General features: G+C 34.8%; 2 protein-coding genes and 1 long non-coding RNA gene across 5 annotated transcripts in view; 1 reads left to right on the top strand and 2 right to left on the bottom strand.

Annotated features, from left to right (window-relative positions):
- Nucleotides 1–15,434, bottom strand: part of CXADR (CXADR cell adhesion molecule) — a 225,769-nt gene extending 210,335 nt beyond the window's left edge. The window contains exon 1 of the mRNA XM_087966661.1: nucleotides 15,052–15,434. The gene's annotated coding sequence lies outside the window, so the exon portion shown is untranslated. The remainder of the gene's footprint in view (nucleotides 1–15,051) is intronic.
- The window catches only part of LOC148130466 (uncharacterized), a 203,408-nt gene that overhangs the window by 54,179 nt on the left and 124,296 nt on the right, over nucleotides 1–24,933 (bottom strand). For 2 of the 3 annotated variants that reach the window (XR_015749814.1, XR_015749815.1), the window contains exon 1: nucleotides 14,090–15,042. The exons of the other annotated variant lie outside the window; for it this stretch is intronic. The gene's annotated coding sequence lies outside the window, so the exon portion shown is untranslated. Of the gene's footprint in view, nucleotides 1–14,089; nucleotides 15,043–24,933 lie in introns of those variants that run through there. 3 annotated transcript variants of the gene reach the window in all.
- Nucleotides 1–24,933, top strand: part of LOC113409848 (uncharacterized) — a 58,663-nt gene that overhangs the window by 10,152 nt on the left and 23,578 nt on the right. The gene's annotated exons all lie outside the window — the stretch shown is intronic.

Raw genomic sequence — 24,933 nt, 5'->3', positions numbered from 1 at the left:
TGTAATTTAACAATATCAAATAGTCTAGTAACAAAGAGAAATCAGTTCCGGTCTTTTGATTTTAAGAATCTATATTTTATTATCTCCTAGATAATTTTATTATTTCAAATGCCATTATATTACATCACATTACCTTGCAGAATCCCCTTTCTTAATCCTAATCTATCCATTATCTTTATGTCTCTTGACTAAACAATCTCTTTTCATTTTTGTACAGTTTACATATCTCCTTATTTCCTGGTCCTTTCTCTTATTGTTTCTTTTTTCCTTCATTTTCTCCCTCCATTTCTTGCTACAGTTTTTATCCCGCTCCCTCTTTAAAATTTCCCTCTGTTGTTGCTGTTTCCATTTTCTTTGTTTGGCTTTCAAAACCTTTCCCTTTTTAATTGCCTCCTCAAATCTCCAAGTTTTAATTCCCATTCTTTTTCTCTTTTGCTTTAATATTCGTTGCAACCTTTGTTTGTTGAAGCTGGCATCTTCTTTAATTAGCTTCTCCCCTCCTGGCATTCCTTGTTGTTCTTCATACTCCAAAATTGCCATTTCTAATTATTGTAAAGCTAGGCAGCATGATTCACCTCCTTCTTGTGTGGAATTTCTTTTATGTTTCCTAATTCCATTTTTAGTTCCAAAAAAAGTTCTGCCATTTTAAACTTTTCTTTTATATTTTCTTTATCCTTTTTTTTAGTTTTTAAATCCAAACCAATTGTCCAGTAATTTAATTCAACCAGCATCTGTGGTGTTTTTTTTCCAATGATGAGCTTCTATTAAATCCTCTTTAAGTTTTTTCCAAGTTCATCAAACAATCCAATGTCCATAAGTTTAAATTTATGCCAAAATCATCAAACAGTCCCAGAGTAATTTCTTCACATTTCTTTCTTTTGTTTTAATATTCTGTGTTTTCACATTTCACTTTCCAGAGTTTCTATTTTATTGCAACAAAGTTGCTTTTATTTTCTATCAAATTCCACTTTTGAAAGAACCAGGAATTTTAAAAAGTCACTAAAATTTTTCTTTTACCATTAGGTGGCACTCTCTGCTATGTCCGAGTTCCACTCTCCCCCCCCCCTGCACTTACTTTTCTCTGTTTAGGGCTTTTAAATTTCAAAAGTCCAATAAGTCCAATGATCAATTACTGGTTTTTTTTGACACATTCACATTCAGCTTTTATTTATGTCTATTTAGTGCCAAAATCATATATTTATCCAATTTAAACAAGTATTTCTTCAGGCTTCCTCCTTGAATTTTGCTCCTTTCAAAGTTCAAAGCCACTTTCAGCTGTCAATTTTTCCCCACTTTCTCTGGTCGCCGCTTTTGCTACCCTTCTTTCTTAAAGTTTATTTTTAGCTTAATTCCAGGGTACCTTAATGTCCATATGTCAGCTAGTTTGCCTAGTCTCCAATCTGCCTGTTTCTTCTCCGCTCCAGCATGATCTTATTTCCCAAATGTCTTCCCATCTTCAGAGCAGCATTAAAGACTGCCGCTTACTCCTGTCTTCAAGGAGAGTATGCCAAGCCAAGGAGGGGAGATGCAGCTCCCCTTGGCCCAGCTGGCGGTCTCCCCCTCTTTCCCCACCCCTCCGAGGTGGATCTGGTCCCGTTGGGACCCTCCGACAAGGTAAACACGGATCGCAGTCTTCAATCTGTTGTCGACGGAAGCGCCACCGGAAGCCTCCCAAGGAAGGAAATCTTATTTCAATCCAAATGGTTATCTAATCTTTTCTTGAAGACCTCCAGCAATAGAGCACCCACTGGTTCCATTGGTTAATTGATCTTATTGTCAGGAAACATTTCCTTAATTCCAGACTGGATCTCTCTTTAACAAGCTTCCACCCATTGTTTCTGTTTTGTTGTTTTTCCTTATTGCTGATACATTGTATATTTATTTTGTTTATTATCATGACTTTTCTGCTGTTTCAGCCTGACTCCTAACAGCTCACAAAAATATCAATTCAACAACATAGAAATATAATCAAATAACATAAAAATATTTCATATTTTTACAATATTTTTTATCATACTTGTTTTTAGTGAGTATAAAGAAAATTGCATATAATTTTAAAATGAAAGATAAGAAAAAGATGGATTATGAAGGGTTTTTTTTGTTGAACTGTAGTAGATCAGATAAGAATACTATGTTGAGAGTCATGTTTCAGTTTGGTACTCTTCTACACCCTTTTTCAGCTTTAAATATGAGAAATTCAAACATATCATTTTTTGTAAAAATTATAACATCCGTCTTGCTACTAATTTTAAAACATTAATTATGTTTTACCCTTTTGCAACTAAAATGCACACTATACAATTATGCAGAAGAAGGTGATTGGTAATTAGAGAGGCCTAAAGACCACAGAATCCACAAAGAAGCTTTAGGAGACAAAAGAAAAGAACTTGATAAAAGATGCTATGCAGCCAGAAGAAAATGAACGATAAAACCAAGGACATGAGTAATTATGAAGAAGGCGGCATAACTGGTTTACAGGCTATAAATCAAAAAAGGATTATTAAACTGTGAATCCCACCTATGTCATTGCACTATATGTATTTGTTTTTCTGCTTTTTTCTTCTTCTAGCAAGCATACTTGCTTGAGAAATACAATAAATAAATAAAGAGACAAATAAATAGATAAACAAACAAACAACTTTGAAGAAAGTAAAGATCATAGTGGTTAGGAGTGGATCTAATCTGGGTCAGTCACTAGGACCAGAGGTTTACTCTTCCGAACCTTTGGACTCATGCTGGAGCCCATCCTCAGGGAACTTCTCTCACCTTCTCTCGCCTTCATTCAGTAGGAGTTGAGTTTATTTTTTTGCTTCACCTCATTTATGTAAGGTAATATTTTGTATGGCAGATTCAAATGAGGCAATTTTGAACATGGCTTAATTTACAGAGCTCCAGTTGTTGCACATGCATATTGCTGGCAAAAATTATTCTTCTTGTCTTTTACTAATAATGCTCTAAGTACTTCATCTTGCTGGTAATTTCCATATGCCAATCTGTTGACTTCTCCAAATGCTTAAAAAAATCTTATGCTTAAAACACACCAATGTTTACACACATGCAAATCACACACACACACACATGAACACAAGCACACAAAAACGTACAATAATGTGGGACTTTGATAGTCATGCTTCAATGAAAAGTAATATGTTTATGCATGAAACAATTATTTCACTTTTATTTCCTGTCATTAATGTCATTCCTGTTAGCAAATGACCAAGAGTCCATCAAGTTATTTTGTAGCTATAATCTTCTGTGGTTGGATCAAGAGCAAAGGAATTGAAGTATTTTCATTGGTGATAGCTATCACTATATTTCCCAGTAACCTTCTTTAGAACATGCAATATTTCTGCTAACTGACTTCATGCATTTTTTTTACAAACTCCTTGTCATGCACAGAATATAGGTATAACAAGATTTATATGCATTTATTTAGCAGATACTCAGATGTCAAATATCAAATAACACATAAAAAACAAAAGATAACAATCAATCTAAACCCATGTCCTAAATCCAGAAGACTCTGTCTCTAATCATGAGCTTTCTCCATCAAGTCCTCAAGAACGTTGGCTTCTTAAAAGAAAAAAGGTAGAGATAAGAACACTGGCTATGTCAAGACGCAATTGCATCTAGCAAGGCTGCTGAAGAATAAACTCTGGAAACAGCCAGATATGATAAGGAACAACTGTGCTCGGGAGGGATCAGAAGCTGCTGATAAGTAGGCTTCTCTCATATCTCCAGAGCAAAGCCCAATCAAAAGTTTTCTGTCAAGTATTGCCAAGAACCTTTCTTGGAAATTTGATTCACTTCATTTTTAGATTTTCTCTGTTGCTGCTTATATGAACATAGTTTCCCTGGCAGATTGCTTATAGGTATATGAAGTAGCCTGAATTTATGACTTTGAGGTAGATAGGGAGCAGGGAGATAGGGGGCAGGAAGAGAGGCAAGAAGAGGGATGATTCAGGCATGCAGGTTATATATGTATTGTTTACTGACCTATAGTATTCCATGTTTCCCTTTTATTGTTTCTTATCAATCCCCTCAAAGCAATCATTACCCTTGACGCACATAAGTTCAGCAATGGGTTGAATAAAGGAAAAGATACTAAAATTAAATCCCAACAAGGCAGTGGTATTATTGATAATCCTTGACTTACAAACAACATTTCTGTTGTTACGTGAAACATTTGTTAAGTGAATTTTGTCCCATTTTACAACCTTTCTTGCTACCATTGTGAAGTGAATCATTGCAGTTGTTAAGTTAGTAACACAGCTGTTAAGTGAATCTGGCTTTCCTGTTTACTTTTCTTGACAGAAGGGCACAAAAGGCAATCACATGACCCTGGGACCCTGCAACTGTCATAAATATGAGTTAGTTGCCAAGCATCCAAATTTTAACCATGTAACAGTGGAAATGCTGCAACAGTCATAAGTGTGAAAAATAGTCATGTCATTTTTTTCAGTGCCTTTGTAACTTTGAATGTAATTTTGTAACTAAGCAAACTACTGTAAGTCAAGGACTACCTGTAGAAATCTGGGATTGGTGACTGCAACTCAGTTTGTTTTGCATGAGTTTGAATGGTCGTGGAAAAGCAGATTCACACTTTGGAGTGTTACTTTGCCATTCAGTATTGGATTTACAGCCTGAATTGTGTCTTTAGTGATATCCTATCTTGATTATCGAATATACAGGTAGTTCTCATTTAATGACTACAATTGGGACTAGCAATTTCATCATTAAGCAAAGCGGTTGCTAAGTGAAACGGTGACTGTGCTTATGATCTTATCCAGCTGCCCTTTGCTTCAGAAGCCTGCAAAGGCCATAAATGTGAGGACTAGTTACAAAGTTATTTTTCACCACTGGCATAACTGCAAATAGTCACTAAGGGAGACAGTCACTAAATAAAGACTACTTGTAGTCTTGAAATACATTAAAAAATTGTAATTAGTGCAAAATATGGCTGCTAATTGGCTGTACAATGGCTGTACAATGTAGACATTGTACAGTACAATGTACAATGTAGATACTACACTAGTTGCCCGCTGGAAAAGATCAGCGCTGTCAGAGGCCTATCCTTTTGGGATGCAGAAGAGGGATTTCTTCCTTATTGTTTTTCATCTGAAGCATGGTTCCATTCTCTCAATATTAACACAAATGTAAAGGTGGATTTATTTCAACGGGATTATAACTGCAAAATGATTTTAGTCTATATAAAATATACAATATTCGATATTAATTTTGTTTTTCATTATTTATTACCTGTTCTGGTGTGATTTGTTTTAATGTTGTTACACACTATGCTTATTAGAACAGAAAGGCAGGGAATTGAATCAATCAATAAATCCAAGCGGTACAGATCTGACAATAATAGTAAACAATAGAAAGAAAATTAAAAGGTTCTGATCATCAGATATGTCCTAAATATCAGAAAACTCAGGGATAAAGAATTCTTCTACTACTTAATATTCGTAACTATAATAAAGATCTGATTGACATATTAGGTTTAAACCCTTGGGCACAGTTAGAGCATTAGTGATAGATTACAATTAACAGTAATCTTAGCTGAGAAAGCCAGTTGGGAGCTGGAACCAGTTATGCCACATATCAATCTGCTTCATGAATTGTTATAAATATTTTTCAAGGAGATTTTCTTCAATATGTAAGCAGAGGTGGGCTGCTGGGAATTTGCAGGGGCTCGGGAGATCCTCTAGATAAGTTTCTGCACAGTTTGGAGAACCCCCAAATCCCACTCCTGGCTGGCACCGCCTTGCCAACCCCTCCCAGTAGTCCCCATGTGGCCCGTTTTGGATGTAGGTAAGAGCAGGGTATGCGCAGAGGCTCGGGGAGGGTGAAAAATAGGCATCCCAGAAGTTCAAGAAAGCCAGAAACAGGCCCATTTCCAGCTTCCACAGAGCCTCTGGAGCCCGGGGAGGCCGTTTTTGTTCTCAAGGAAAACCTCCGGAGCCCAGGGAGGGCAAAGATTCCCCCTCTGTGGTGCAGGAAACCGAAAAGGCCACGCCCATCCAGCAACCAGGCAGAGAACCCATTGCTAAAAATTTTGAAGCCCACCCCTGTATGTAAGTATGGTCTGAAGCCCAACTTTACAGTCCAGACATCCTATTTAAAAAAATGGGCCACATTAAAGACCTAGTCTTTACCTAGGTCTGTACTCCTTCAGCAAATGTACTAGAAGAATGGTTTCACTAAACTGTGAAACAAACATCTATCCACAAATATTCTAGAAAACAGTAGTAACTTAGCATCTTTATTATCTGCTGTCAAAAGGTACCACTGGACTGAACTGATGTTTGATCAGAAGACAAGATATTTTGGGCTGTATAAAGAAGATTGGTAGAAAAGAATGATTCTTCTCAGTTTACATTTCAGTTGATTTTGCAGATTAACTACCAGAAGTACAGGCAGGATTTCAAAGAGCAGAGGAACTAGAGATCAAATTGCCAAAATATGCTGGATCATGGAGAGAGCTAGGGAGTTCCAGAAAAACATCTACTTCTGCTTCAATGACTATGCTGAAGCCTTTAATTGTGTGGATCACAACAAATTGTGGCAAGTTGTTAAAGAGATGGGAGTACCAGATAATCTTATTTGTCTCTAGAGAAAACTATATGTGAGTCAAGAAGCAACAGTGATAACTGGACATGAAAACCCTGATTGATTCAAAATTGAGAAAGGAGTTCAGCAAAGCTGTATAGTGTCACCTTGCCTATTTAACATATGCAGAGCACATAATGAGAAAGGTGGGGCTAGGCGAATCACAAATTGGAATTAAGATTGCCGGGAGAAATATCAACAACTTCAGATATGCAGATAATACCACTCTAATGGCAGAAAATGAAGAGGAACTAAAGAGCTTCTTGATGCGGGTGAAGGAAGAGAGTGCAAAAGTTGGCTTGAAACTCAACATTAAGAAAACTAAGATCATCGCATACAGCCCTCTCAATTCCTGGCAAATAGATGGGGAAGAATTGGAGGTAGTGACAGATTTTATTTTCCTGGGCTCTAAGATCACCACAGATGGGGACTACAGCCAAGAAATTAAAATACGCTTGCTCTTGTGGAGGAAAGCTATGGCAAATCTAGACAGCATACTAAAAAGCAGAGACATCACTCTGCCAACAAAAGTGTGTGTAGCCAAGGCTATAGTTTTCCCAGTTGCAATGCTGTGAAAGTTGGACCATAAAGAAGGCTGAGCACCAAAGAATTGAGGTCTTTCGACCAGGGTGCTGGAGAAGACTCAGGTGAGGCGATTAAACCGGTCAGTCCTAGAGGAGATCAACCCTGACTGCTCTTTAGAAGGCCAGACCCTGAAGATGAAACTCAAATAGTTTGGCCACATAATGAGAAGGAAAGACTCACTGGAGAAGACCCTAATGCTGGGAACAATTGAAGGCAAAAGAAAAACGGGATGGCAGAGAATGAGGTGGCTGGATGGAGTCACTGAAGCAGTGTGAGCTTAAATGGATTCTGGGGGATGGTAGAGGACAGGAAGGCCTGGAGTAATGTTGTCTATGGGGTCATTATGGGCCGGACATGACTTCACAACTAACAACAACAAAGCAACTTCTTAGTTGGGTGTCATTTTTTTAGTTTAGTATAATCAAAAATAATCATCACATTATTCAAAAATGGGAATTTTAGCTAGGGCAAAAACTAAAAGTGTTGTGATCAATATTTTGGTATTATCATTTTACCCAATGGTAGGGTTTATATGAGGCAGCTATTAAAATAGATTGTTCCTATAGATTATGAAATCACCCTCAACTTGAAAAAGGAAGCATGCCATATTTTCCATGTTAGTTTACTGAAGTTATTAAAAAACACTTATGCAGAATATAAAGAGAATATCCCTTGAGGACAGAAAGACAGATTTACTATTGCAATGATCAAATAAATACAGAACAAATCAGGGATGGGATTCAAAATTTTTAACAACTGGTTCTGTGGGCATGGATTAGTTGGTGGGTGTGGCTTGGTGGTCATGTGACTGGGTGGGCATGGCCAACTTGACATCATTCACATTGAGAGGCACTTCTCCTCGCTTGGCCTCTTGTGAATGTGGGGATGCTGCAACAGTCATTCAAAGAAATAAATCTCTTGATAAGCCGCTCTCACCTGAAGATGAAGTGAGGGAAAAGAAATGCACAGTTAAGAGCTGCAAGATTCTGTTACTATAGCTCTTCTAATAGAAGTAGTTTTAGATCTATGTGGCATTGGTTTCTTATTCCATACTGGTCTTGTAGAAGCCAGTGGAAATTAAGAAAATATTTGGCTAGAATGGTTGCTTCCTTCTGAGGAAGATATAGCATAGCTTTCAGTTACCATAGTTTAATTAAGATAAAATAAAAGGTAAAGTTTTATTTTGGTTTGTGCATAACCATTTAGCTTGTCACAATATAAGTGCCTACATGGGGCAATACTATCTGTGCATTCTTAACTTGGTTCCATAAATTGAGATAACTGAATAGGAAAGCAGAAATGATGCTGGACCTGAGCATTACTGAGGTATAGTAAAAATATGCCTATTTGCCTGTCATCTAAAGAACATGTACTGAAATGTCTGTACTAATAATCTAAATGTTTCAAATAGTCCTTTGGATAAGTATACAGTATTTAAACTATGATGCATTTGTTATTGTATATACAGTACTTAAAATTATAATAATCCTTTCGCATACATTTATTTATTTATTTTGTTAATAAATTTGTATAGCCATCATCTCACAAAAAAGCAACTCCAGGCAGTGTGCAACCTTGAAAATACACTGATTAGACACAAATAAGAACTAGCACAGGAGTTAATCACTGGTAAATGATGTAAATATAATTAATTGTTTTACTGTTTTACTGTTAAAGTGGACTATTAGAGCATGACTGGCAAAAGGAAATGTGCTGGAAACTGTAAAATGAAAAGGATGGAGATAGTTGAAGTGAAAACTAATGTGTCAAGGTTGAAATGTTTTATGGGAGTGTAATGGGCAGTAGCAATAACTTTGAGGAACAGGAAGAAGAGCTGTAACTAACACAGTGGCCTTAAAGGACATCTTAGTCTGGGACAGAAAATTATTTGAGAAGTGTATTCAGATTTGTAAGATCCTATACTCTTAGAATAAAAGATACTCTTAGAATAAAAGCAGTATGAACATTCATAACTTTGGTTCCCTAATCTGTTCTTGAACAGACAAGAAGTTAAAAAAAACCAAGAATTTTTTTTAGAACATTCCTGCCATAGCTTTTCCCCATAGAAGTTCTGGATATGTGACATCCACATTCTTGTTTTCATCTATATGAAGCATATGTTTATGTTTTACTTGAACATACTTCCACTATAAACCAAAACAAGTATGATAAAAATATAATTCAAGACAACTTCAAGAATAATTTTCTGATGATAAAATGAAATTATTACAATGGTTGTAATAATTGCTGAGGTGTTGTTGAAAAGATTGTATTATCACAGAGGATTTCCTAGTGTTTATTCCAAGTCCTCTGCAGTGTGCTTTGAAATCAGTAATTTGGATGCAATTTACCTACTATGCACAATCTTCAAATAATTGAATATGACAGTCTTAATCTACAGATTTTATGTATATACTTGTGTAGCCATCCACCATAAAACCAAAACAATGGGTGGCTCAAAATCGCAATATAAAAACAGTATCATACAAACAATTAAAACAACAACAAAAAAACCCAATACAACTCAAGATACATCTTGCAACTTCAGCTTCATCTTGTCCCAATACATGGGGGGAAGTCAGTTCATCACAGCTCTCTCCTGAAGAAATAGCCATGGAAAACATATGCTTTATAAATCTTACAAGATGGCAACATATATGGGGAAGGGACCTGATTGTGCCTATTGTATCCAGTTGGATAGGCTACATATTTCCTACAATATCTGTAATCCCAATTAGTATCTTTGTTGTTCTCCTTAGTTCATTTTAAACACGGAACACCCCATTTTTCATTTCCTATAAAAGGAAACTGAACTTTTCACAAAGTTGAAAGGAATTATCCTTGTTTATGCATTTCAAATTATTGTATGGCATGCATTTTGTATATGGAAAAATAATAAAGTAGAAAAGGTAGTATCGAGAGATCATTTTGTGACCATATGTAAATGAACAATATCATTCTCTTCACTGAACAAATGTGTTCCTTTGGGTAGATTCCACATACTGCAAAAGAGTAGACTCCTTTGAAAAAATCTATAGCAGAATAAATGGATACAAATTATAAATAAAACAAATATTTTAAAGTAAAAATGTAATGTAATGACCTGTAGCTTAACATTTTTAACCTAAAGAATGCAATAGGAAAACAGAATATTAATAAGTTAAATAAATTTTATAGTATAAATTATCTGATTTTCACTTCATATGAGTGTTATGGAAATTTCCCCTCTTTTAGGAAAGCCACAATCAATTAATCAATAACCCAGTTAAACTCAATTATTTTGGTTACAAAATCTCAGTAAAGCAAAGTAAAACAAAGCAAAATAAAACAAATTGGTTTAACTCAAAACTAGTTCAGGCCTAAAATTCAGAAAACATCAGTTTATTGAACATAATGCATTACTATATAAAAATAGAGATTAAAAAGAAATTAGGAATTGAATTACAAAAATAAAACCACAAACTTTTTTTTACTTTTATGCACATCTAAAAATGTACATAAAAGTAATATTTTTTCTAGAAATAGTTCTTCTAGTTACTATGTACATTGGTCAGATTCAGAAATCAGAGATTCATTCTAAGACGGAGTCATTCTAAGCAAGTCTCAAATGTACATGCATGTTATATTTTTCCCCTTTCTAAATAGTCTGTTTGGTCAAAACAGTCACCCAACTATATAAAAAATAAAATAACAAATGTAGTGCATTATGCCTTGAGACCATTGATGATATAGATGAAAATGCATGTGATCTTTATAATTCTGATTTCTTGAATTATTGCACATTGTCCTATACTTCATTCCTTAACATTACAAAGCAGCAACTAAACGGCAAGAATATTTCATCATCACAGTTCCCTGTAAACTATTTGCAGCTTACTAACCAACTTACTGACCAGCTGGAAGCATCCTATAAGCAATTGCATTTCTCCCTTATCTTCTTCTCACAAGGAGAAGAGTTAAATTTAAATTCAGGCTCATTTTTCTTTTGGATGGATACCAAATTCAGTTCCAAACCACTGAAAAATAAATGGGGCTGTTCCAAATGCCAATTCAGTGATGAAAGATTCAATCATATGTATTACTTCTTTGTATCTTTATATATTATAATGGTTACTATAAACTTCTTCACCCTCCTAATTTTCATCACCATACCTTCTTTCCTAAACCTTTTGGAGTTTTTACTTTTAGGGCTGAAAGTATCACAGTAGTTTCCTGATAAAAAAATATTGTGAGCATACTTTCCCTCTTCATTGTCCCTTCAACAGTAGAGAAAAGAATGAGAATTTACTGAATAAAGTCACATTGCACTTTGATTAATTTTTTAATAATACATGCAACGGATAAGCAGCAAGAAAGAAAAAGAGAAACTTAGGGACTTAGGGATTGAGAGCCAATCGTTTAGAACAACATTTGCTTTGTTCTATGGATAAAATAGGTTTTATACATACTTTGCAACAAATTTGAACTTTCTTGTAGAGACTCATTCTGTTCAACTTATCCTAGAACTGAAATGCTGACAAAACAGAATTCCGAGAATCAGAAGTGATTATATCCAAGTGTTTTCTATGCCAGACATTTTTAAAAGGCCACTGAACATAGATTTTTGAAAGGCCAGTTTCAAAACAACTTAACACTGCCGATTCCAGTAACTTAGTTTATTGGAATAAGCAATTTTGAGGAGGTTTTTAAAAATTAATTTTAAAATATGTAATCTTCTATTGTTTAAAATACTTTGATAGTAATGATTCTACTATTTCTCCAAAACAATAAACCAAATATTTACATATTAATGAACTATTTATAGTCTTCTTACATAAAAATAACAAATTAAATGGTAAGAAATCCAGAAAAGATGAAATACTATATTGTAAGAAGGATATTAATACAATGAATCAGTGAAAGGTTAAATTCTCATTAGATTAAAAAATTGCAGTTAATCATTTTATTGAGCAAACAAACTTGATTTCTACATGTATTATGTTTGAATTTGTACCGTTGTACAGATTAGAATTATTCCATAGTTAAATGTCCTTATGAGAGCAGCAAGTACTATATTGAACTGTACTTTATCATGTTGCAAGCTACCTTGTGTCATTAAAATGATAAAAATAGCATATGTAACTTAATATGTATGTATACGTATACTGTTTATATAATGTTTGTGTGTGTGTATTACATGCTACATTACATACTTCTTTTATCCAACTCTTCTTATTTTAAGTGAACACTGCTGAATAGTAAAGGGAACTTATGAAAGTTAAATTTCTAAAAAAAATGCATCTAGAAATTTTGCAAATTTGTTTTTATTACCAAAATCTTTGTCTTAATAGCTAAAGCTATGAAATATTTAATACTATATATCATAATTCAATATTTTTTATTCTAACAATATAATGGCCAGTAGTTTAATGAAGGCAAAATTCCATCACTTCTTAACATATTTTCCTGAAATAAGTTTTGTTGACCTCAACATGGCACCATAAGATAGATTAACGTGGGATGTCTGAGAAATGAATGGCACTTTATAGTTTAGAAGAATTCATCTTCGGTTTACAACTAGAAGACATTAAATAGGCCAATAGGAACATAGATTTAGATAAGTCAGGGCATTTCTTTAGGAACATCTGATCACAGCTTCTTCCTCCTCCCTTCTTTAATTTCCAGGAACAAAAAATAAACCGGTATTTATTTTTATTGTTATTTAAATGCACATCTACCAAGTGTTTAGCAAGATATGTTCCATTCTGGAACTATGATGTAACAATTACCAAAGTGATTTATAAACATGCTATGCTCAAAACATTTTGATTTTAGAAAAAGCTCCTATTCGAATAATATTATTTCAACATGTAAGATAGAAATTATTGAAGTCTGCCAATATCATATAGTAGTTAAATATCCTTATTCTGGATAAGCAAAAGATATCGTAATTATTTTTAGTCAGACTAAATACTTTATGTCATTTATATAAAGTTTCTGTTCTGAACCTGAAGTCAAAAGTTAATTATATTGGATCACGAGCTATACCAAATGTTAAAAATACCCAATCACTAATGGCTAATTTTTACTTTGATGTTCAAAACCATATATAAATTACAACCACTTTATACCCTATATGATTTATTTGTGGAAACATTTTTCTGCTAAAGAAAAGCTTTATTGCATTATATGTTTTTCTACTTAGCAACTTTTTTAAATAAATCTCCAACTATATCTGCTAATGCATTTATAGTTGATATACTGTATTATCACAATGAATCTACTAGTTAAACATATTTCTATTCTGGAAATTTCCAGAGTGATATAAGGTATGCATTACATTTTAAGGAATTGATTACTATATTATAATCTGGACTACAACTATATGATATTGAATAACTGCAAAACTGACAAGAATTTGCAGATCTTCAGTTTGTTTTTAATGACAACTGAAGCTGTCTCAGATGCTTACTTTTCAACCACTGGATTCAGTTATTGAAAACAGATGGGCATTATTTACATCCACAAATACAAATGTATAGCACATCTATACGCAGCAGAAGATTTAATTGTAAGAGATATGTAAAACAAAATTCCCATCTATAGTATTTAAAAAGACAACACATGAATCCATGTTGAATTGAGTGATTTCTTGTTAGCTACCACAAGAACAAATAAAAAAATAGTTTGAACGTTCTCAATCATAAAATACATATTTAGTTAAATGTGTAGATTTTACATAGATTAAACATTCTAATATTAAATACATATTCAACCATTGTAACAATTTGTCCCAGGACAGTTTTTCTAAACTTTACTTGCACAATATATAATAAGTAATTATATAACTTTAATTAAAAAATATTTAAAACTTAAATTAATGAGACAAAATTCTAGAAAGGTGTTTACTTACTCTTCATTTAACTCTAATGAACTGAAAAGTTAAAGAAACCTTCTGTATCTTGATGTGATTTGATGCAAAACTTATCACTGTAAACTGACCCAAATGAGATATGCTTATATTGATTTTCTGGGAAACTATATATATAAGTGCAAACCTTCTATACCACTAAGCTCAATGAAACCTATTCTGAATGGTCAGCAGTCTGAAAGAAAGTAAAATGATAATTTCAACAATTTTGCATATCATGAAAAAAGAACCTGGAATGAAAAGGAATGTTTCACGTCCATGTATAAAGTCATTTTGACATGCCTACACAACTGGTTATGGCAGCTTTCAGAGTAATTCCTCATCACAAAAAAGAAAGAAAAAATGCTCCAGGTTCTTTTAAAGAAAGCTCTCGGTTGGGAAGTTGATTCTGGCCAATTGCCAAAATCATGTGCAAAAGAGGCCCTCATTATCAATTCATGGCAGCCTTCAACGCTAACAAAAAATGTGACCCAACAGGCTAAAGCAACAACAAAAATTAAAAAGTATGAGACAAAGACAACTTACTTAATATTCCCTTCAGAGCTACATTAAACTGTAGTCATTCAAACCTTATTAGTCCAGAGCTATTCTCAACTGCATTTTTTGTACAACTTTCTAAAAGTAGAAGGCATGCTTTGAATCTTTTCCCAAACGCTAGGTCTTTTAAAAAAAAATATTTCTATGCAAAGCTGAACTATTTTTTCCACATTCATACCTAGAAATATTTTTCTAAGTAGGCATAAGATTATTTAACATGTTGATTTCTATGAACATTCTAAAGCCAAATAGAATGGCACAACATTTTGCCAGTTTTTAAATAGAATAAAATTCTCAGTCAGATTTTAAGGATATATTCATGATAGCAAGGCAGTTTACTAATTTGCAGTTAACTGAATTTCACCAAACATTCTCAGAAACATAAATTTGATAGTCGTCTTGCTTACCTAGATGTCGTCTTGCTTTTCTGCAGATCAAAAAGTTTCCTGCCTAAGCACACAGATATTCTTTCACAACCCATAAAGGCCCCTTTTATTAATCCAGGACGGTAACAAACTTCTTTCTGCACCATATTGAGAGCAGGATGCATCAGCTTTCAAGACAGAATGCATTTTAATACACAAATGTTGGCAGATTGCGTAATACTGAATTGATCTTCAAGTGGGAAAGGACTTTTAAAAAAAACAAAAACAAAAAGGGTAAGAGGGTGCGGTTAGATGTTAGGCTATCCCTGAGAAAAGGCCTAGGCTGCACTAGTACCTAAATGCTAGCAGAAGCTTACTGGGAAAGGAGCCAATGGAATGACTTTGTTTGACCCAGCTGCCAATCTTTTCTGAAGCAGTGCGCCAGACTAAACACTGACACTATTTTAACTCAAATCAGGCTACAGCAGCTGTTTGCTTTCCTGCTCTGAGCTATGCACCGTGGCTGTGATGACTCTGCATGGCATTCTATCAGGTTAAAATATGTTCCTTGTTTGGTTTGTCATATAGTAGTCATTAAGTTTAACCACTTCCTCTCTCCTGGTAAATAAAAGTTGATCTTATGTGATCACTGAAACTTCCCATAAAGAAAAAAATTACCATGGAATTCTAGAGATTATGAAAGAACAGAAAGGCTACAAAACCAGTAGCAGCACTAACAATACTAGGACTGCTAAAGACAACTTCATTCCCTCATCATCAAAATATATATTGTCTGACCTGTTTAAAATGCTTTAACAATAATATATTGCATTTTCAGTTATAGACTAAAATTATAAAATTTTAACCAGTCTACTGTGGTGGTGCTGGTGCTGGTTATGGGCAAGAAGAGATAGTCTATCATAGATACTTAGATAACAAGGCCAGACTAACTTAGTATATTTTATCTACCACTTCATACTTTTGCAGGAAAATTATGGCCACCTTCTGGGTTAAGTAATATTCATGATTCCTTCTTTCAAGACCAACATCTTCTAACAATCCTTACTGATACAACATATTTTCTTTTCTAACTATATTCCATCTTCTGTTGTCAGCCATCCATTTCAGTAGAAGAACGTAGCTACAGTTCTATATAGCCTTTGTGCTTCGTTCTTGCCTGTAATTTTTAAATCTTCTGCTGCAATATGAGTCTTATGTTTTATGAGAGATATTAGAGCAGAGGTGGTCCATGAGAAAATTGTGATGGTCCGTGGTGTACCTGGGTGGAGGAGCTGTTCCGGGATGACCAATGGGCCAGTCCTGTGACTAGAGCTCTGGAATATGGGACTGGCCAGGCAGCTCATGGTGGGGCTGGGAATCTCTGCCATAGAGGGAGGTACGTGCAACTTGAAACTTTGCAGGAGGTGCAATGTGCAAGGAGTAGTGCAGCCCTTGCTGGCCAGAATGAGGTAAAAGTGCTGTTGCAGCAAGGGGTTGGGTGGTAGCGCAGGCGGGCTGAAGCAATGGGTGTCGGCAATCGGCGACTTTTCATCCTCCTGCTGTGGCTTCCTGTTGGCTGAACCCACCACTGGCTGGCCCTGCCCTCACTCACCCCTCCCACTCAGTCCTTGCCTGGCCTGACAAGGGAAGGACAGGGGATGGAAATTTTCTCCATATTCCAGAGCTGTAGCAAAGCTTCATCTTTTGCTGAATCTCGCAGGCATTTCTTCTGGCTCTTGTTGAGGCTGCATGACTGGGAGACGTGCCCCAAAATACTGGCTGCCCAGGCTGAGAGACATGAAAGAGAGAGAGAGAGAGATGAGAGAAGAGATACTGAGAGAAAGAGATGTGTGTGAGAGAGATGAGAGATAGAAAGAGAGATCAGAGATGGGAGAGAGATGAGATCGATACAGAGAGAGTGATGAGAGAGAGAGAGAGACAGAGACAGAGACAGAGAGATAGAGAGACAGAGACAGAGAGGGAAAGAGAGATATGAGTGATCCCAGTGTTTTGTTTTCTGTGGAAAAACGGGTCCAAATGGCTCTTTGAGTGTTTAAGGTTGCAGAAACAGGTGGCCAAACTAAGTGCCTGAAGGACCCCATCCTGTCACTGGGAGTTCAGGCACTTCAGTGAGCAGCGTGCTGGATTCATATTTGTGATATGCATGATTTAAAATTATGAATTTAGTGGTCCCTGAGGTTCGAAAGGTTGGTGACCCCTGTATTAGAGAATATAGAGAATATATACCAGGATGCAAATATTCTGCAAAAAACACACAGATTCTGTGATGTAGAAACTCTTGAACATGCTTCATTGTGTAGCTCTTCTATCATATCAGAGCTTCTCATACTAAGAGGTTTTCATGCATATGTTTGATGGCTGTTGGTGAAGACATATATACTGCTGATTAGATGATACATTGGTATTCACAATTACCTGGATTTATCACACTTACAATGGCTTGCAAAATTACAAACTGAATACCCTGTTATCCAGTTTCAAGTGCTGAGGCTTTAGGAAACAATATATCTAAATTTAGCTGCTTAGCATAAACAAGGTTCACATAGAATTAAATTTATAGTCAATTCCTACTCAGTTTTTAGTTATTTATTTCTATTTATTTCTTTAAATTATATTTATATCCATCTCACAAAGGAGACATTATTGATTGCTGTGGAACCTTATGAATTGCAAAGCTACCAGCCTATAATGTTATAAACATTTTTTCAGTAGATCGTTCTAAACTATTTGGCCAGACCAGGGGTCAGGTTCCAGTACAGTTGCAAGCTTGCAAGCCATGGCAAGTACACAACATTTTTTGAGATTTTAGCCATGACAGATACTGTTTCAAAGATAGACGTCATGAAAGCAGCAACTATAAGGGTGTAACTTCACATCTAAAGAGCTGGAGGCAAGATGTACAGTAATGAACTTCTGAAGATATACTGTATTTCACTGCAGCAAAATAAAATCAGTAACTTCTTTGCAGAAGTCAATTGTAGTGGCACAATAATAAGCTAACCAGTCCTCCAGAAAATTCCTTAACACATTGAATATCCATAACATTTTACATATTCTTTTGTCTGGAGAAGCTCTTATCTTTTTTGTTTGCTATGAAGCAGAATTTGGCAAGAACTGAAATTTGAGATATGTTTGCTTATTTTGGGATGAAAGACCTATTGAATTTCCAAGTGGCTCTCTCCTGTGGCTGGTTCTGGAAATTACAATTTCTAATATAATAAAACACAGCATTAGATTGTTAATATACACAAAGCAACAATATAAAGCAGATGGCAAACACTGGATTTCCCTGAATGTCTTAATCTGCCTGCTATTCTAGAAATATGATAGTAATACGATTTTTAAAAATCTAAGTAACTAAAATAAGCAGAATCTGATCATAAGAAACTGAAATAAAACAGTATTTTTGCTATTGAAAAATCTATTTTGCTATTGAAAAAAGCCAAAAGCTCTATAAATATGAAAATTTAATAATTATGTTATTTATGTCCTGATTTGAGAATAATTACTAAATGTTTACATGGACAGATCTTGGTTTTTGTACTTCCCTATATTTTCCTGGTAGAGGTTCTTTGTCATAAATTCCTGAAAATGTTAAAACATAGCCAACACAATCTAAGCATATGTATTAGCTTATGGTTAATAAATGCAATGCAGTTTGAGCTTGCCAAGAAAGTAACATGATTCTTTTTGTGAAGAAAAGGGGCAAACAACTTTATCTCAACAAGGCACTTTGCCACTTAACCTGTTTTGACCAGCAACCAGTTACAAAAGCATTACAAGCAAAGAGTGTTCCTCTCTTAAAAGTAAAGGGATTATGAAGCTTTATGAAAGTATCTTCCAGTGGAACTTCACTCAAATCCTAGTTGAAGTAACAACTTTGACACACAAATAATATTTATAAGGGTCATTCTAAATGTTGTGAAAAATACTAAAAGTTAAAAGAAAAAATTCATCAAGTATACAGAACATACGTGTTTTACCATGCAGTTTTTTCCCTAGGGCTAAGCAGTGTAACACACTGTAGAAAAAAGAGTAAGAAATACTTAGAAAAAAATAGATACAGAAAAAGAAAGAAAAGAAAACACATTTAAAATGAGTTTAATATTATTCATGATTCTCTGAATAATACCTGTACCACTGATTCTCTGTACCACTTTGTGCATGTTTTTATCTTTTTATCTTTTTTTTTTGAAGGTTCTCTTAAACATCACTGATTGTGCCAATTGCATACTGGACAAAATGGAACAAAATAAACCAGTACTATCCTTTCAGCTAGCATGGAATAGTTGTGATTTATGTATGTATTATATATGTCTGTGTATATTTATATGTATGTATGTATGTATTCGAGGTGGTATTCAGCAGGTTCTGACCAGTTCTGGAAAACTGGTAGCAGAAATTTTGAGCGGACAACCAGCAAATACCACCTCTGACTAGCCCCATCCCCATCTGTTCTCAACCTCCCGAGACCCTGCTGATCGGCTGAGTCTTCTTTTGTTGCCCTGCACAGGAGAACAGAGCTGGAAAGCAGGTTAGTGGGGTGGAGAGGGAATGGGATTTTGCAGTAAGCTTCTCCCAGGAGTGGGGAGGGAATGGAGATTTTACAGTATCCTTTCCCTGCCACTCTCACTAAGCCATGCCCACCAAGCCATGCCATGCCCACCAAGCCACGCCCACAGAACCACCGGTGGTGTGTATGCGTGTGTGTTGTGTGTGTCTGTGTGTGTCTATGTATCTGTTTCTGTGCGTGTCTGTGTATGTGATATATAGATACACATGCACTTGTACACAGATCAGAAGCTATCCTTTCACAAATGTCAAAACTACTGTTATTGAAAGAAACCCAGAACATCCAGGTCATCAGTAGTGATTTTTGGTTCTATGGGTTTGGTATTTGGCATAAACAGATTTCAGTTATGTTCAGGCTGATAGTCAGGCTATAGAGCACAGCAGCTTCTGCAAAGTTGTTCATCATAAGCTATGGAACACTGTCTTTGTGGATTAGGCATCAGCAAAGATTGTTTCTTGAATATTGTATGGAGGCACTTCATAAAATTGTATTTTCTCAGGTAATGGAGAAGAATACAATAGAACAGTACAGGAGAGAAGAGAGGAGAGGAGAAGAGAGGAGAGGAGAGAAACAAAAGACTGGAAGAGGTCTTGGAGATCTAACCTTTTTTGTAGTCCAACCCCCTGCCTAAGGCAAGATACGTTACACCATATTTGACAAATGGTCTTTTCTTGAAACTCTCTATTTACAAAGCACTTAGGAGGCAAGCTGTGTCATTCATTAATTGTTCTTACCGTAAGGAAATTTTTTTCTTAGTTCCAAGTTTGATCTCCCTCTGATGAGCTTCCATCCATTACTTCTTGTCTCAGAAGCTTTGGAGAATAAGCCAATACCCTCTTCTCAAGTATAGGAAAACAGCTATCATGTCAGCCCTGTACTTTCTATTTGTTGGGTAGTCGTACCTAGTTCCCTTAACTGTTCATTATATGATTTAGACCTCTAGACCCCTTATCATTTTTGTTGCTCTTCTCTGCAATCTTTCTATGGCCTCAGCATCTTTTTTTTTTTTATCTTGGTGACCTTGGTATTCCAAGTAACATTATGGTTACTTATTTCTGATCTCTTTGAAGTTCTGCATTTTTTAAAATGTGAAATTGTTATAGAAAATATATTTATCTGCATTCTGTAACTGTCCTTGAATGGATCTCCATATTAGAATATATGTATTAGTCTATTTTCTCTTTCTAGGCTGAAACAGAGCATGAAAATAGTTTACATATTTCAGAAGTAATTATTCTATAAAAGGTTGCAAGAGTCATTGATTAATCAAAGATTTAAAATACTTTCTTCCAATCCACAAGCAATGGTGCAGTTTATTTCATTTACAGCATAGGCATTTAGGCTTGTAACATTCTTTTTAAAAAAATAAACTTTCCTTTGGATATAGAGCTATTGAGCTAACAAGATATTTTAACATAATTATGAAATGAGAATAAATGTAATCTCCACTTCATTTGTTTTATATTCAATTCTACTCATACTACAAGTTAAAACCAAATCATATTTGGTTAAGTAAAAAGAAACAGAGTGGTAAAAGTTAGTAAGAAAATACAGTATATCATGCTCAACAACCTGATACTATGCAATTAATTACAATCTGTCAAGGATAAAATAGATAGATAAGGAAATACCAAATGAACATATTATAATACAGGTAATCCTCACTTGCTGACCGCTCATTCAGTGACTGAATTAGAAGGTTAATGATGCTGAACAGTGGTTCTAAGTACTATGGTCACATAATCACCACTGTGACTTTCCCTGATGCTTCTGTTAAGCAAAGTCAGTGGCAAGGAACATCCCAAATTGATATAGTAAGTATTCCCCCCCATCTTCTTGAACACCACAGCACTTTTTTCTTTCTTTAACCTCTTGTAATAAGCCCCATTCTACCCTCTTCTTTAGTCAGGCTCCTTTTGCAGATGCTGCATTGTACTCTCCTTTCTTTGGTTCCCTCTGTGATCACATGTAACCAAATCCTCATTCCCTCAGCCTCCCAGTGTTTGCACATTGCCTCAATCTCCTTCCCTTGGCCTCCCTTCACATGCACTGCATCAAACCTTCCTTCCCTCAGATTCCCTTTGGTTGTTCACATCTGCACCTCCCTTTTAATAGTCTCACTTTGCACACCTTGCCAAGGATAGGCAGGCACCAATATTGTGCCTATCTATGCTTGGCCTACCTCAGATCACTTGCATCTGCTACACCTGGTTCCCCAAATTTGCATATAGCCTGTGTAAGCCTCTCAGGATATTCCACACACCAACCCATGGCACTCCTACCACTTCTCACTTAGCAATCTGTGCATCTTAGCAATAGCAATAGCACTTAGACTTATATACTGCTCCATAGTGCTTTACAACAGTCTCTGGGTGGTTTACAATATCAGCATTATTTACATATGGCTCCCAACAAACTGGGGCTTCATTTTTAGAAAGATGGATGTCTAAATCAACCTCAAGTCCCATCAGGATTGAATTGCAGACTGTGGGAAGAGTTAGCCTGCAATACTGCATTCTAACTACTGCACTACCAGGATTGCTTGGTTTTATGATGATAACTTGACTATATGGATTACCCATCATGTGATGTCAGTCTTTATGACCACATTGCTTAGGAACAGTGTCCCAGTACCAATTGCTATTATAACCCGAGATCTACCTATATTTTAAGTAATCTGCTTTTTTTACACTAATGCAGACTTGATAACAATGAAAATGTTTGCATTTTCCTTTTATGAAGAAACATCAGATCTCTAGTCATTAAATAATTATATCAGTTTATGTCTCTCAAAAATGCATATAGGCAAAATCACATGGAAAATGTATCTACATTTCTATTTATTTTTTCAAGTACTTTAGAGCAAGTTTTAATTAATTGAATAATATTTCAAGGGTAAATTATTTGGAAATATTTCAAAAACAAATCAAATCTGGTATCCTGTCTATTTACACATTATTCTATTTCTTTGATACCCATTTTTGTGTGGCCCCTAAATGTTTTTTTCCCTTTTAAACAAATAGAAAAACCAAAGAAAACCTCATTTCTAATGAATTCTTAATTCTTCCCTTATTTTTTTTATCTAAATGCTTTGGATCTTTTATTCTATGAGACAATTTTTATCAAGTACATAGTACATATAAGTAGAAGGTTGATATTTTGATAGGAGTATTAACATTAAATAAATATATCAAATCACCAAAAAAGGAGTATTAATAAAATCTATAGTTTCAAAAGAAAATAAACAAAAAACATGCAGGGTCAGACCAAAGGTCTATTAAGCCAACATCCTTTTTCCAAGAAAAGCATTCCAAGCTTTCATATTTTTTGCAGATAATTTTATTAACAATTTTACATGGAAAGGGTACAAGACAATGCAGACTACAAAAAATACAAAAAGAAAAATACAAAAGAAAAAGAGAGGGGTTGTGAAAAAAGAAAAAGAAAAAAGTAACTTTTAACTTCCTTCCAGCAGGTAAAAATAATTTTATACCTCATCACTGCCTTAAATAACATAATTTCTATTTTCCTGAGAACCCATCTCTTAGATAAGAAAACAAAACCAAATGCTACTTCAATCAATTGCATCAATCAGTTTTTATCAGCAAAAGTCCAGAAAGATCAACCAGATATAACTATTATCTTCATAATCTCTCTTCTCCTCATAGTTCATCTCTTAGATTAAAAAAACAAAGCCAAATAGTCCATCAATCTTTGTCAGCAAAGGTCTAGTAAGGGCAACCTAATATATTCTTCTTTTAGTCCTAATCAAGCCAACCTTATAAATCTTCCCTGATTTTTTTATGCTTTGGTTCTTTAAAAAAAGCCTCAGAGGTAATTTTCTGCTCATGTGTTTCAAAGAGAAAATCTTTCAAAACTTTAACAGATTTCTTTTTTATTCATTTCTAAATTTGCCATTTCTAAAAAAAGTCTTTCCAAATTTTAGCAGAGCTCTTTTGTATAAACAGAGGAAAATAAAAGTAACTATCCAAATCACTATTCTGACTTTATGTCTGTTCATTTCCTTTAGGGAGTCAGTCATCTGTCATTGCCAATTTGCATTGCATTTAAGTTACCCTTCAAATTAATTTCATAAACACTCATTGCATCTCGTTCTTGTTTTACAACTTCATGAGAACATGTTCTGTCAATTTTGTCAACTATCTGATCAATTCTGTCCAAAAGCTTAGTTGAAAGGTTTTCAAAATTGCACGAAGGATTTCTGCTCTATTTTATTTATCCACTAGTTCTAGTGTCAAGCCTTAAAGATTCCTTATCATAAACATAAACAAACAAATAAATAAAAACAATGTCCACTTTCCATGAGGAAATAGCTTCTAAATCATTCAAAGTTATAATTCATCATTCCTCTGGTCCCTTAATCTATTAACTTTTCAAAATTCATAAACTAAGCATCATTTGCTCATATATTTTTAAAACTTTCAAAATCAAATTTACCTTGTCTTTTCAGGAGGCAAAAACTCATCCAATGAATGCATTAGACACTTCCAGTCTGAGCGGCTTGGTATCTTCAATATGCAAGGAAATATATATATTTCTTTATATAATATAGTATATATATATATAACGTATATAATATAAATATAATATTTATTATATTACATGTATACACACATGTGCATATACATATACATGTACATATACATTTAATCCAAAAACATGATTAGGATACAAGGCTTGATTTTCTTTGAATTTGGTGTAAATCCAATTCTTAGCCACTCCACTAATAAGCTGCCCATAAAAATGACAGCTTTTACAGTTTACTCATGAGGAACAGCTGTCCAGAGTCATGTTGATAATTTCAATGATCTCTCCTTTGTTCCAGAAAGATTATGCCAACTGAGATTCAGCATCTGGAGGTGATTCTATTGATAAATTTGTCCTGCTGGCAAACAAAGGCTATCAAGGCATTTGTTTGCCATGAACATACAGGAATTCTCCAAAAAAAATTATTTCTGATGCCTGATATATGAGTTAATGGCATTCTTTTTTGGAATGGACACTCTTCACTCTCTGTTATTTTGTTTTTTTCTGGGACTTTTCTTTTTCATTTTGACAACAGTATGAAAAAAAAGGATCATTTTTTCATCTCTGGAGATCCTTTCTGATCTTTCAAATTACTTGTTCTTCCTTATTTATTTTCATATTTACTTTGAAATATGTCCTGTGCAGATTTTAGCATCTACATAAATAAAGTTGGCCCCTGAGCCTGATTGTCAAGGATGCAGTCATTGATGGTCCATCTCTGTCTCTCTGTCTCTGTCTGTCTGCAGACTGCTATGAATCTCAGTTACAGTAATGATCTTATA

This window comes from Notechis scutatus, chromosome 5, assembly GCF_049901735.1.
Source record: "Notechis scutatus isolate UNSWTSFEM ecotype Mainland chromosome 5, rNotScu1.2, whole genome shotgun sequence".
In the NCBI taxonomy this organism is placed as follows: Eukaryota; Metazoa; Chordata; class Lepidosauria; order Squamata; family Elapidae; genus Notechis; species Notechis scutatus.
Note: the sequence above shows the minus strand (reverse complement) of the source record. Positions and strands in the feature narration are given on the sequence as shown.